The sequence below is a fragment of the Ornithodoros turicata genome, unplaced genomic scaffold (genome assembly GCF_037126465.1).
Source record: "Ornithodoros turicata isolate Travis unplaced genomic scaffold, ASM3712646v1 ctg00001066.1, whole genome shotgun sequence".
Taxonomy (NCBI): domain Eukaryota; kingdom Metazoa; phylum Arthropoda; class Arachnida; order Ixodida; family Argasidae; genus Ornithodoros; species Ornithodoros turicata.
The window spans coordinates 230,504-244,701 of NW_026999456.1; the positions used below are offsets into that span (position 1 = coordinate 230,504).

The 14,198-nt window shown below is 45.2% G+C and overlaps 2 long non-coding RNA genes across 2 annotated transcripts; both read left to right on the plus strand.

Annotated features, from left to right (window-relative positions):
- The first annotated feature begins 1,027 nt into the window (after nucleotides 1-1,027).
- On the plus strand, nucleotides 1,028-2,346 carry LOC135376239 (uncharacterized). Its single transcript, XR_010417593.1, has 3 exons — nucleotides 1,028-1,135; nucleotides 1,899-1,946; nucleotides 2,016-2,346. It is a non-coding gene; the product is annotated as an uncharacterized LOC135376239 (long non-coding RNA).
- A 4,783-nt stretch (nucleotides 2,347-7,129) lies between these two features.
- Nucleotides 7,130-8,169, plus strand: LOC135376236 (uncharacterized). Its single transcript, XR_010417590.1, has 3 exons — nucleotides 7,130-7,155; nucleotides 7,631-7,722; nucleotides 8,149-8,169. It is a non-coding gene; the product is annotated as an uncharacterized LOC135376236 (long non-coding RNA).
- Nucleotides 8,170-14,198: the final 6,029 nt, after the last annotated feature.

The following is a 14,198-nucleotide window of genomic DNA, read 5'->3' on the forward strand; positions in this document are numbered from 1 at the left end:
CTTTGCCATCCTGGTTTCTTTCTACTTTTTCTTCTCCTCCTTGGAATACGTGGTAAGGAACACGCGTTTTCTTTCTTTCTTTTTCTGTCTAATGTAACATGTTGTGTTCACGTGGCTGTGTGTCATCCCTCCTTTTTTTTGTTCGTGTACGTGTTAATTGCGTATTCTGCGAATCCATGCACCACACAACAGTTTCCACGCTCTGTATAATCTGAATCCCTATCTCGGTCATGGCCATAATCTTAATTACGGTTGGCGTCGAATTTTGTTTATATCCCACGTGCACATGTGGCTGCGAACGCGTGCTTGCAAAGGAAATGCCATGTACAAGGTACTTACTGGAAAGTCAATTCTCGTCGAGGACTTTTCAGAAATCTCATTAAAAACCTACTGGAACGGTCCACGTACAGATATTTATGAAGGACAACGGAATCACGTACGCCTGTATGGAGTGTCCTATAAAAGCCAGGCAGTTTCTGTAGTCTACACACATCTGCAGTATCCTCTCTATACAGGTAAGCACTTCTTTGAGAGATAACCGCTCTTTATTACTTCCTGTACTACATAGCATGGTTTGCTGTTTGCACTGCTTTGCGTTGATTATTATGTGGTGTAATGCAATTGAATACATCTAATCACTTCATAACCACGGCTCCTTTGGCACAGTTTTAACCCTACCACGTTTGTGATATGATAAGACGTCGGTCTGTTCCTCCCTCAAAATATCTCGACTCAAAGATGACGCTGAAAAACGAGGGCGTTGGAAAAAAGACTCCTGTAATAGTGTCCATTTATCATCAGAAAAGCACAACAGGCGAAAAGCGTATTTTCAACGTCAACGTCAAAGTTTTAGAACCCTAACTTCAGATGCGAAACTCGCAAGTCATGTTCTGAGGCTGGAACACATATATAGAAGAACAAACACATACGTGTTTAATATTTCTTTAATCATTTTTCACTTTCGTTGAAACTACACATGGCTGTATCGGAGGAAGTGAGGTTTCTACCAAAACTCTTTCTGAGGACTTCAAACAAACAAGTTCTTTTATTCTCTTTCTCCAGGAAAGTTTCAACGATCTCTTCGTGGACACAATGACGCCTCTACGTTTCGCTGTTGTCTTCGTCCTCCTCTTTGGTAACACTAATATGGGATCTAATATAAGATGTTGTGAAAGTTTGATCAAACCCAAAGCTTCATTATGAGAGCTGCGGTTGTTTTCAACTGACAATTATTCTACTATAGCCGGAGGAGATGTCCTAGGATAGCACAAGAACCGGTAATATATCAAGTCCCCCTGCAACCCCCTAACACCCCCCAAATGTTCAGTGACACCCCCTAACTTTTTGACCTGTGTATCCCCTACAGGGGGTGCCTTTACGATTTCTGGTTTAGATACATGTCAGTGATGATATGTTATGATAACGTAACTATGATAATGACCCACCCCCACCCAGTTTTTCCAACACCCATCCACGCTTAGAATTCTGGGTAAACCATTGAAAAGAACACACGGTGTTGGAAACATTGGCGGGTTCCAAACTAGGGTTTTTGTCCCCGTCTTTTACCCATAGCGCATCGCTCCAGGATAATTCAGCTTGAGTTAGGTTGACACTTATTGCGAACCCACTGAAAAACGGTGGTATACACCCCCCCCCCCTATCCTTTCCTTTTTCCTTGAACATGTCCTTCGCCCTAAGACAGCAGAAAGTTTTCGACGCGAAGGCTTTCCTCGTCATTCGGTAACACGTTTAGAGAGATGAGGTAGTCACGTGAACAGGTGCGCAGGACGCGTAACAAGCTGTCGAAAGCGCGTGACGCAACAGCTCACCTGGTGGGATCCAAGTTTGGGGGGGAACTTGAGAGTGCGAGAAACTAAAAATTGCCCTTTCTTTTTAAGGTGCATTTGTCGCCAGTGAAGCTGCACCTGAAGGACACGAGCTTGAACGTAAGGACTTTTGGAATTATTAACGATGTCACCGTATAGGCATCATTGTGAGGACTTTTCCCTTTGCAGGTCGTCAACTTGTAGTCGACCTCTGCGCTTGTCTTCCGATTATTTCCGATTGCCCTAGCGGAAGTTGCACAGTGGGGAGCGGGTGCAAGAAATGCGCCGATGCCTCGCTATGCCTTTGTATTGATGTCGCTTGCCCTGGGAACAGTTGCACATCGGCAAGCAAGTGTAAGACATGCTCATTCAAAGGATGAACAACATGGTTGACCGGCAACCCTTAACAACGAAACGATCAATTGCACGTATATGAAATAAGAGACCCTGGTCTTCTCTTTTACTAACATGGTCATGGGTGGCGGGAACTTTTGAGGGCAATAAATTGTACTAAGCAGCAGACATTGCGTTCGTTTATTTCTCTTTCGATTTTCTGTACAACTGCATTTACACCGTGCGCCTGCACAACTGCACGCCGTGCAGCGATAACCACACGTGCAGTCTGAAAACCCAACTTTACTGCGTAACACTCTCGCCATCAACCATTTTTCCGAACGATACATTTATCGGTTCACAGAAGAGTGGAGCTTTATTCTAGGGATTATCGTATACATCCAGATTGTCACGGAAAAGCGCGCGCAAATCTCGAGAAAGAACAAATCTACTGGAAAGAGGACAATATCATATTCTGAACAACGATGATCCTGAGCGTAGTAAGGGTCAGTTCTCACTTGGCGACGCGGCGCACCCCTCGAGACTGACAATGTTACGTAAGGAGTGCCTATTTCACAAATAGGCACTCGGTGTGCGCCTGTTCATGTTGAATATGCGCCCGTCGAGACTGACCAAGGGGAGGCCAGGAGAACCTGTTAGGTATTTCACACGTTGGGGAGTGTTTGAGTTTATGTGGAATATGCATCCGTATATCTCACGTATATACCCGTATATATATATATATATATATGACGTAAGGAGTGCCTTTTATCTATTTAAAAAGTTGGCGTGTGGGCCGGCTGATGTAGAATATGCACCCGTGAAGGCTGACAAAGGTTAGGTCAAGAGAGCCTTCACCTGACCTAACCTTGGTCAGTCTCGACGGGTGCATATTCTGCATGAAGTCACCCAATCCCCATCGTGTGAAATACATAAAAGGCTCTCCTGACAAAACCTTCGCCACTCTCCACGGGTGCACAGTCTACATGAACTGACCCACTGCCACACGTCCAAATAACGTAAGAGTCTCTCATGACCTAAACCTTGGTCAATCTCGAGGGGTGCATATTCTACATGAACTGACCCACTCCGCAACGTGTCAAATATGTAAAATATTTTTATTTGTGGCCAGTGCAATAAATAAAGCAGGTGGAAAACAAGAAGCGGGTAAAACGGTGACCTTATGTTCGCCTTCAAAGTTACGAGCGTAAACGTTTGTCCGGTGAGCTTTTGTCTGCGCCCAGGGAGATACACCGTACGAGCGCTGCAGACCCTTGAGAAAGTTGTCAGGAAAGGAGCGGGTCCAAAAACGCATTCTGTCGCCAAAATAATTGTTCTTAGGCCAAACACCACAGCGCGTTGTCCTCTGCTCTAGCATTACATGATAACTCATTGTAGTTATGCTCCCACATTTGACCCGAACCTGAAAACCATAAACTCCCAATTTAAAATTATCCCAGCATTTTGTTCCACGTTGATATGTTATCTCTCGTTGCACCACAAGGGAGACCGTCAATTTTTCTCCCTACACTCTTAGAAAAATGGGTGAAGAGAATAGTTGTCACTATATGTTGTGACTAAAAGGTTGCAAAGTTCTATCTGCTACCTCACTCTCAAAACAGAACTTCAACGCATAGCAAGTTTTCCCGCTTCTGGTTCGGTGAGCCACAGGGGTGTACACTTTTCTGTGGCAATCTGGATAAGTGATAATTTCATTTACCACCCCTTTTTACACCCTTTATCAGATGCTATTTTGACCTAGGTTGCAGCCATAGAAGTTACTCCTTTCCATACCCTTCTTTCTTTCTTCCTATTTTGAATGAGGAAGGTATCGGAAAGTACAACAACAGGAAACGAGAAACCGCAGTTATGAGGTTATCGCATAGTTTTGCACGGCGTCGCTTCGTATTTTACACTTTGCCAGCCTTGTTTCTTTCTACTTCTTCTTCTCCTTGGAATACGTAGTAAGGAACGCGCTTTTTTGTTCTTTTTTTCTTCTGTCTAATATAACATGCTGTGTTTCATCCTCCCCGTTTTTTTTTTCATTCTTCTAATAAATATATCTCCCCGTACGTGTTAATCAACTTTAAAAAGAAGCCTCTAGTAGGACATTCACTGCTTGTACACACACACAAAAAAAGAACTAAGGTAAGCTAAATTACGAAGTATTGCATAAATTGAGGAAGCAATAAGAGGACCGATGAGCATCACCACCGCTAGCTTCCAAATGCGGCGCTGGGAAGCTTGACGGAAAGACAAAAGGCGCAGCGGTGGAGATCGCCTTGCGGGGAGTTCAAGAGTCCACGACCCAGGTTGCAGACGTTGCAAAATATAAGGAGGAGTAATGCTGAGCTGGTTAATCCGTACCCGTTTACCGAGCTTCCCACATTTCATGCGAGTAGTCTCCAGACATCACGAGGAAACTGTAGGAAACGGTGAGTGCACTACATCTCGCCGCGTGGGGCTCGAAGGACGTGTTAGGACGAGTGTCGCAGTTTCCCAACTTGTTGCCGGTCAGTTGTTTGTACTGTGACCAGGGCCGCCGGGGATGGGGCCAGTGGCGTCGCCAGGGCACGCGTCACCCGATGCGGGAGCTCTTTACGTCACCCTCCGCCCCACCCATGTCCCATTAACGGATACCTTTCCGTACCAGGCGATCACCATAAATACACGTATTACACCACACTCAGAAAGAAAAGAAAAAAGCCTCGTAGAAGGCTCCTTATTTTGTTTTTGGCGTCATCGTGCCGCAGAGAACGGGAGGAAGCGGCAGGGTAACATCTCATTACGGCCGAAGTCTCATTACGGCCGAAACTCTTATTACGGCCGAAAATCCTTTAATCCCCAAGTGTCTCGTTACGGCCAAAGTCTCAATATGGCCGAAGGTAATCTCATTACGGCCGAAGATGTCTCATAACGGCCAAAAAGAAAAAAGAAGCATCCACCATATTAGCTCTGTATATATTTCATGCTTCCCAAAATGTGTCCGAGGCGGTGTGCCCCCACGGCTTGTGTCACACACAATGGTTCATGCACACAATATTGCGACAGTGTTTCATGCATCCCTCGTGAAAAATGTTTTTATTCTCATATGTGTCACACGATATTTGTATGTGTTACGCCATTTTCTCTCAGTATTCAAGCAACATCCTACTCGTTGGTTCTGTGTGCAATCTCTGTGTGTTTGTGTTCTGAAAAGTACTCCACAAGGGAGCCCACTGGGAGCTCCAGGAGTCACATGACCTATGACCATGATCTTCTCCCCCACTAGCTGCCTTCTACAATTTACGTCCACCTGAAATTTACAAAAAAGTACATAAGCCACTGAACAAAATGACATATGCTCTTGTTTGATGATGACTATAAGACATATGCTGTCAAGCAGACTTTTTTTTTCATATATTCGAAACATATTCAAGAATTATGGACAACAATGGCAATTACATCATAATAATGCAGCTGCATAGCCAGGAAACTATTTCAGGAGGTGTTTTATGAGGCTTGACATGGGGTGGAGGAGTCCCCCTCGTCAGTGCTTTATCCAGACCCCCCCCCCCCCCAACTTTTTTGCCTGTGCACCCCCTACAGGGGGTGCCCTTGCGATTTCAGCTTCAGATACGTCTGTAATGATATGTTAAGCTGTAATGACGTAACTATTCCAACAATTTTTTCCAACACCCTTCTCGTGCTTGGGATTCTGGATAAACCGCTGCCCCTCGTTCATTTTCGTGGTGCACTACATTAAAGCTTATGCCACTGCACTGATGTCACAATGTTATAAGTGTGTGTCACTCTGGGCATTCGGAATTCCTCTAAGCTACAATATGTAAATTCAGAATATCCGAAGGGTAAGCATCAGATGTTACCTGCAGGCTTCATGCTGAAACGCGTGTACGCAAAACACTTCCGCCGTGGTCGGCAAGGTCGTTAGTGTAATCATACACGCAAGACAATTGCTGGCACATGGAGTAGTGGCAGCAACCTGAAAACGATACATTTTCTTGTTATATATGAGTAATCAAAAATATACATTCCCACATGTTTCGTTTTGTCGTTTGTAGGAAGCGCTAGTAAGGGAACAGCACTTGGTCGGTCACACGCAAGCCACAATGCGGGAGGTGCCGATATTTCGATGACGCGATCGAAAATTAAAAGTCTAGAACCATGCACACTTCCCCATGCAACTATTTCCCCAGCAGCGTGAGACATGACACCCATGACATGACACCATGTATTCACGTATAGTGTAATGTGAAATGATATGCAGGAATGAAAAAGATGCCAACATACCTGTAATCCAGTGTCCCATAAGTTTGATTCGATTTTCTGGCAGCTACCATGAAGAGCAAATGCACGATTCACAAGTTTCGTTTCGCCATTTTCATTGCTGTTAATTTCGCAAGCGTCAAGCAATCCCACGTGACCTCCTTTGGATCAGTGAAAAGTGACAATTACTCGCGTCATGAACATATATGTTCATCTCAGCGCAAATCACGTTTTGCATGCTATAGAAGGAGGGGGATCAATACTCTTCCTTTCGTGTTGTTTTGCTACTCTCACTTTGGAGTTCGGTTCGGGTGGTGTCTAGCAACGTTGGGTACCTCGTTTCTTGTGGAATGGAAAAAAATGAGACGAATACGACGAAGAGGAGACTGGAACTTTGGTGGGACAGAAGCCGACAACTCCGTGACTAGTTATTATCTTCGGCTAGGACGCGCTTAACTAAGCGTTGTCCGCCCGATACAAAGGGCAGAGCCAACAACATCATCATCATCATCATGATGTGTGAGCGAGTGGTTGCTGTTTACGACGTGTTCATATATCGATTTGTAGTGCTGTAATGTGCAAATTAGCGGACTTTATAGCGGCTCTCTATTTTCCGTCGTTGTCTTTCGAGCAGCGCGTGTTGTTCCGGTAAAAATCGAGTGAATGAATCGCCACAGCCCCAACGTATATCGCGCAGTGTTGAGCAAGACCAAGTCTAGCAGGAATTCTGGTGAGTAATGCTTTCGTAGATTCTTTGGATTAGTAGTGTGCTGTCCACACATAGTTGGATTCTCATACGAGTAATTTAAATGAATCAAAACAGCAGAAATGCCTGTAATAGATGTAACTCGGTATGTGTTCGTGGGTTTCCGCCGTTTCTAGTTGGTTGCGCGTTTAGGAACAACAAATTTATTCGAAGACGATAAGATACCGACAATGCATCACCGTACAGCAGCATTTACTCGTATCATTGTGAGCCATATTTAATTTGTTAAGATTTGTCGTCGTATTTCTTCAACAATAAAAGCGCAAGTCGGCGTACTTGAATTGATCTCCTTGAACTGCTTACGTCGAACGTCTGCAAATGTTGTACTTATGTGCCTTCGCGCACCATACTAGGCACAAAAGCATATCTGATTAGAATAAATACTTCAAGAGGAAGTCATTCAAATACATTGTTATTTATAGCTGGTTTTCCATTCCAGGCATGGTATGTGGCTGCACGGAGGATTCCGAAAAAGAAAAACAACAACATGGCTAATAGGATGTTGCTGCCCAGGGAGTCCTGGCCGAAGAGGTGAGCGGTTAAGATCATCATAAGGTTCTGTTGTGAAGTGAGAAATTTTGTAGTAGTGCACGAATGTTAATTCGTGCACTACTTTTATAAAAAACAAACCAGAAATGGAAAGTTATGCATGCATCATTTCATGAATTGTAATGTATCACTATTTGATATTCACATGTTTCCATTAAGGGAATGAACTACTGAACCTATATTCATATCATGGTCATGCTCTGTGTTTACCTGGAAGTCGCATTTTTAAGGCTTGTCATTCTTTTGTCTAGATGAACATTTATGTTAACCTTGTATGAAATAACAGACACGTATCAACACATGTGCAGCTTGTGCACATTAAAACCAGCCATGTAGAGACAAATGCTTGTTGTTGTTGTTTTTTATAAATATTCTAGCCTATTCATGGTTGCTCTTCGCTTCTTGCAGGTTTACTCATTCCAGAAGCAAGAAGCAAGAAGCGAATGGAAATAAACTGACATCGACTGAGATAGGTGTTCCGTCTTGGCCAGTGACTGTAGGATGGCTCCAAAAGCGTCACAACAAAGCCAATATTCATCTAGCTCTCTACAAGTAGCTAACTCCACATAGTTGCCTGCTTCACAGCAACATCAACACTACCTTGTGGGAGTACACATTACACAATATGTTGCATTGTGCTGTGGTATGATAACATACCGTTTGTCTCGCAATATGTGTATATAAATATGATAAGGGCCCTAAGGGCACAGTGCATGGCTTATACCCTGCTGAATATATATCCATACCTGGCTGCGACATTGCATATCAATGCAGGTTACAATACACATTTGGCCGTTATGAGACATCTTCGGCCGTATTGAGACTTTGGCCGTAATGAGACACTTGGGGATTAAAGGATTATCGGCCGTATTGAGACTTTCGGCCGTATTGAGACATCGGCCGTATTGAGACATCGGCCGTAATGAGATACAATCCAGACCGAAAAGGGCCCCCGCCGCGCGACCCGACTCATCACAGCACCTTTCTGACAACGGACCTTCGGACCTTCTGTGCAAAACAGCTAAGACTTTGAAATTCTCTGTCACCCTGTTGAAATTGTGTTAAGGCCATTTCCACGTAGATAATGTCTTCTTAATGAGCATTGCACCTTGTATTATTTAGTTATAATTAATATCTGTGTTGAAGCATTCATCGGATGTTTCTTTTTAATTTTGCAAGATTGAGTAAAACGTTGTGTTGGATTGTTATCGTTGTACCCTGAGTCACTCCTTTGACGATTACACCATCGTGCTCTAACGAATGCTGATCGCCCTGGGTCGAACTAAGTATTGTCGAGGGAATCGTGGGTTGGCTAGAGTGTTGATTTGTCCGTCAGTAACCGCCGAGTATAGACCGGCGAGTGCATAAGCCTCTCAGTCTTCGGGACCGAGCGCTTAACGGAGTAACGTGGTGTACAACCACATCGCAATCAGCATCCCTACCGATTTTGGGAATCATCTCAAAACGCGAATTCAAGTTCATTCCCAATCGACAATATATTCTAACAAAAATGGCGTCCGCGACAGGACTTAGGTGGCGATGCATGGTGTAGTCTGTTGGAGGTGTGGTCTCTGGATATTGAATGATTGAGGTTGTTGTCAGAAGTGCTGTTATCAGGTATGGTCGTGGAGATCGGCAAATTAGTTGAGATAGGCGAGAAGCTTGGATTGCAAGGGCGTGAGCTTCAGGAATGGATAAATCAGGAGAGGACTAGAGATCGCGAGGAGTGGGCTCTAGAACGAGAGCGCATGAGGGAGGCCGAAGCCAAGGCTATAGAAGCACACGAAAGAGAAAAAGAGGCGCACGAAAGAGAGAGTGAAATTTTGGAAATGAAGCTGGCGGCTTTCCGAAAAAGGTTCCCCCCAAGTGAATGGGTCGGACGAAGGACAGACGGTTCCGCCATCGTCTCAGTTTCAGGGAATTAGTCCCCATAAGTTGATGTCAGCGTATGACGAAGAGAAAGATGACTTAGATGCATATTTGATGCGTTTTGAACGAATAGCCGATGGTCAGAAGTGGCCCAAGGAGCAATGGGCAGCGGCATTGAGTATGTGCCTTAGCGGAGAAGCTTTGAGCGTGTTTGGGAGGTTTGGAAAGCTTTTTGCTTCCATCAGAAAACAATTCCAAAGCAAGAACCGGCGTCAGGGCAGCTACCTATTTTTTGAGGAAAACGATTTGCTTCATCGGAAGTATAAATCGTTTAGTGGGGAGACAACAATTCAGCTAATGGTACCTCAAAAATTCATGCTTACGGTCTTGGGCTTGGCACACAATGGAATAATGGCCGGACATCAAGGGGCAAAACGCACGGCCGAGAAAATTATGACAGAATTTTACTGGCCAGGACTGCAGTCAGACGTGAAAAGGTTTGTCCGAACGTGCGACATTTGCAAGAGAACCAGTGACAAGGGCAGGACGCGACCTTTGCCACTAGGGAAAATGCCTATCATCGACACTCCATTCAAAAGAGACCGAAAAGACCGATAAAACCACCGTCGGAAGGGGGCAATCGCTACATACTTACTCTCGTCGACTATGCTACCAGATTTCCGGAAGCCGTCGCTTTGCCAAGCATCGAAACAGAAAGAGTAGCTGAAGCTCTACTGAACATATTTTCCCGGGTTGGATTGCCAGATGAAATACTCAGCGACAGGGGGTCTAACTTCACTTCCGACCTGATGAGGGAGATCAGTCGGCTGCTATCAGTTCGCCAGCTCACCACAACACCATACCACCCGATGGCCAACGGACTCGTAGAGAAGTTCAATGGAACATTGAAGAAGATGCTGAAGCGAATGTGCCATGAGCGCCCACGGGACTGGGATCGCTATTTGTCACCCCTTTTATTTGCATATAGGGAGGTGCCACAGGCAAGCCTGGGATTTTCCCCATTTGAGCTTTTGTACGGCCGAAAGATGAAGGGGCCGTTGGCGATTTTGAAACAGCTGTGGGGCGGAGCACAGATTGATGAAAAGGTGAAGACGACGTATCAGCATGTATTGGATCTGCGTAACAAGCTGGAAGAGACTTGTCAAATCGCCCACGAGGAGCTGGAGAACGCGTCGCAGCGATACAAGAAGTATTATGACACGAGAAGCAGAGACCGACAGCTCCAGGTTGGAGACGAAGCCCTACTGTTACTTCCGCCGGAGGGAAATAAATTAATGATGCAATGGAAAGGACCCTTCAAAATAATTGAAAAGAAGGAAGAAGCTGACTATGTTATCGACCTCGGACACAAAGAGGAGCTGTTTCATGCGAACATTCTGAAGAAGTATGAATAAAGAGAACCAGCGACACAAGTAAACGCCATGTTGGCATCAGTGGCTGCGAGGGATGAGTGCGAAGACCACGTGGATGTAGACGTGGAGGTTCCTACTACGTTAGGAGCAACGAGAGAAGATTGCCGAGATATAATCGTCGGTGAGGAGCTAAGCACACAGCAGAGAAGTGACGTGCGAAACCTAACGACGACGTATCAAGAAATATTTTCCGACTTGCCCGGCTCCACTAATTTGGTGGAATGCAACTTACAGACGGCAACAGACTGTCCGGTGCACGTCAAGCAATATCCCCTTCCGTTCGCTGTACGAGGTGAGGTTGAGAGGGAGTTGGAGGGAATGCTTCAGCTGGGAATTATTGAAAAGTCCAACTCTCCCTACCATTCTCCAGTTTTGATCGTAAAGAAATCCGACGGATCAAACAGGGTGTGCATTGATTTCCGAAGACTCAACGACATCCTCGTTGCAGACGAAGAGCCCATTCCCAGGTCGGATTGCCTAATTGCAGAAGTTGGCTCTCGCGTATATTTCACTAAACTCGACCTTGCCAAGGGATATTGGCAGATACCCCTCAATGAGGAGTCAAAACCAAAAACCGCATTTTCGACACCAAGTGGCCTGTATCAGTTCAGGTACATGCCGTTCGGTTTGAAGACAGCACCAGCGGTATTTGCAAAACTCATGCGAGAAGTGCTGCAGGGAATCCCCAATGTGCAACATTACTACGATGACGTACTCATCGCGACTGATACGTGGGAAGAACACGTTCAGACCCTGAACGAAATTTTCAGGAAGATTAGAGAAGCAGGGCTAACGGTACGACCAACAAAGTGCGAAATTGGGTTCACTGAGTTGTCATTCTTGGGCCACAAGATTGGTCACGGGAAACAAAGCCACATCTCAGCTACATTGGAAAAAATCGAGAATGCACCGAGGCCGAAGACGCAGGTCCGGTCGTTTTTAGGACTGACTGGCTATTATCGACAATTCATCCCTAACTATTCGTCGATTGCTGCGCCACTGTCAGACCTGACAAAGAAACGAGAGAAAACCCACGTAAAATGGGGAGCAGGAACGGTCGTTCTGTACGCATCTTGCTGAGGCACCCATTTCGCAGTTGCCCGATTTCACGAAGCAGTTCATTCTTCGAACAGACACAGGCGCGGTTCTACTTCAACGGGGTTCCGACCCAGTAGGGTATGCCAGTAGAAAGTTATTAGACCGAGAGCGGCCGTACTCAACCATTGAGAAAGAGCTATTGTCTGGGCAATCAGACACATATTTCTGTATGGGACCCAGTTCGTTATTCAAACTGATCATCAGCCACTTAGATACCTTGACAGCGCGAAGTACATGAATACTCGAGTGCTCCGTTGGGCACTAGCTGTGCAAGAGTATGATTTCAAAGTCGAGGGCATCAAAGGCAAAGATAATGTCGGTGCCGACTACTTAAGTAGAACCTAATGAGGGCACTATTCATGATGTCGATAGGCAGGAGTTATGCATGCCTTCTTAACTGTAATCTGTTTACGTACCCATGTAACGTTGTTATTATAATTCATGCCAATTGTATGCATGGGCATATGAGTGGAATAAGTAAAGCGTGCGCTGCATACACAGCCGATCGAAATGTTACTCAATTTTGTTGCTCGATTTGTGCTCATATGTTCATCTGTTGAGTTTTTGATGTTCCAAGTTGTTCAGTCGAACGTTTGGGTTATTATACCGTCGGAATCTCGTCTATTGTAAGGTTTGAAATGTTAACCCGTCAACATTCTTGAAAAGGGGGCAGTGTCACAAATCCGTGATTCCGGCGCATTTCGGGAACTTTTTCGAGCATGGACTATGTAGCCAAAAGTACGGTAGCCGAGATCTGCATTTGTTTTTTTACATCATGTACTTTGTCTAGACGTCGAAATGGCCTTTTTCCTGCGAAAAGCAGTTAGTGTTTATGTCTGGGGACCGAACATTGGGAAGGGCAGCGAACCCCTGGCCGTGTGGTCGCAGGTGTCAAGTGACACCACCGAGTGTGTGTGCGTCTGAAAGTCTGGAATTCCCGGGACTTGAGAAAAAGAACATAACAAGCAAAACGAATGGTGAACCAGACCTGGAGCGAGACCAAGAAACGTCAGTCGTGGTCTGGAAACCAGCTTGTGCGGCAGCGTCAGTCCTCGAGGGGAGACGTCGGCGAGTTCCTTTGTTTGGGTGCGTCGTGCAAGAAACCGCAGAGACCACAGACCGAAAAGGACCCCCGCCGCGCGACCCGACTCATCACAGCACCTTTCTGACAAGGGACATTCGGACCTTCTGTGCAAAACAGCTAAGACTTTGAAATTCTCTGTCACCCTGTTGAAATTGTGTTAAGGCCATTTCCACGTAGATAATGTCTTCTTAATGAGCATTGCACCTTGTATTATTTAGTTATAATTAATATCTGTGTTGAAGCATTCATCGGTTGTTTCTTTTTAATTTTGTAAGATTGAGTAAAGCGTTGTGTTGGATTGTTATCGTTGTACCCTGAGTCACTCCTTTGACGATTACACCATCGTGCTCTAACGAGTGCTGATCGCCCTGGGTCGAACTAAGTATTGTCGAGGGAATCGTGGGTTGGCTAGAGTGTTGATTTGTCCGTCAGTAACCGCCGAGTGTAGACCGGCGAGTGCATAAGCCTCTCAGTCTTCGGGACCGAGCGCTTAACGGAGTAACGTGGTGTACAACCACATCGCAATCAGCATCCCTACCGATTTTGGGAATCATCTCAAAACGCGAATTCAAGTTCATTCCTTTTCGACAATATATCCTAACAGTGATGTGGTGCAAGCACAAGATGCCTTCGAAGACTTAATTTGGTAACTGTAAAGATAACTCTGCAAACAGCACACCATAATTGGTCACGTATCGGTCCAAGATTGGCAGCCAATATAAGTCACGTTGGTCCAGTATATAGGCCGTGCAACAAAGGTCTGGTAATACGCCAATGAAACTGCCAATATTGGTCCAATGTTGCAAGCCCGTGGTGAGCCAATGAAGAATACGAATGCCCTGTAGCTATAGTAACTGCCACTCCGGTCTAGTTTTAATTGGTTTGAATGGCAGCACGACAACGGGAAGGCATCACGGCACTGCAATATTGTTTTCTTTCGGCTTTTTTCTTATATTTATCTGTGTAGATACTGA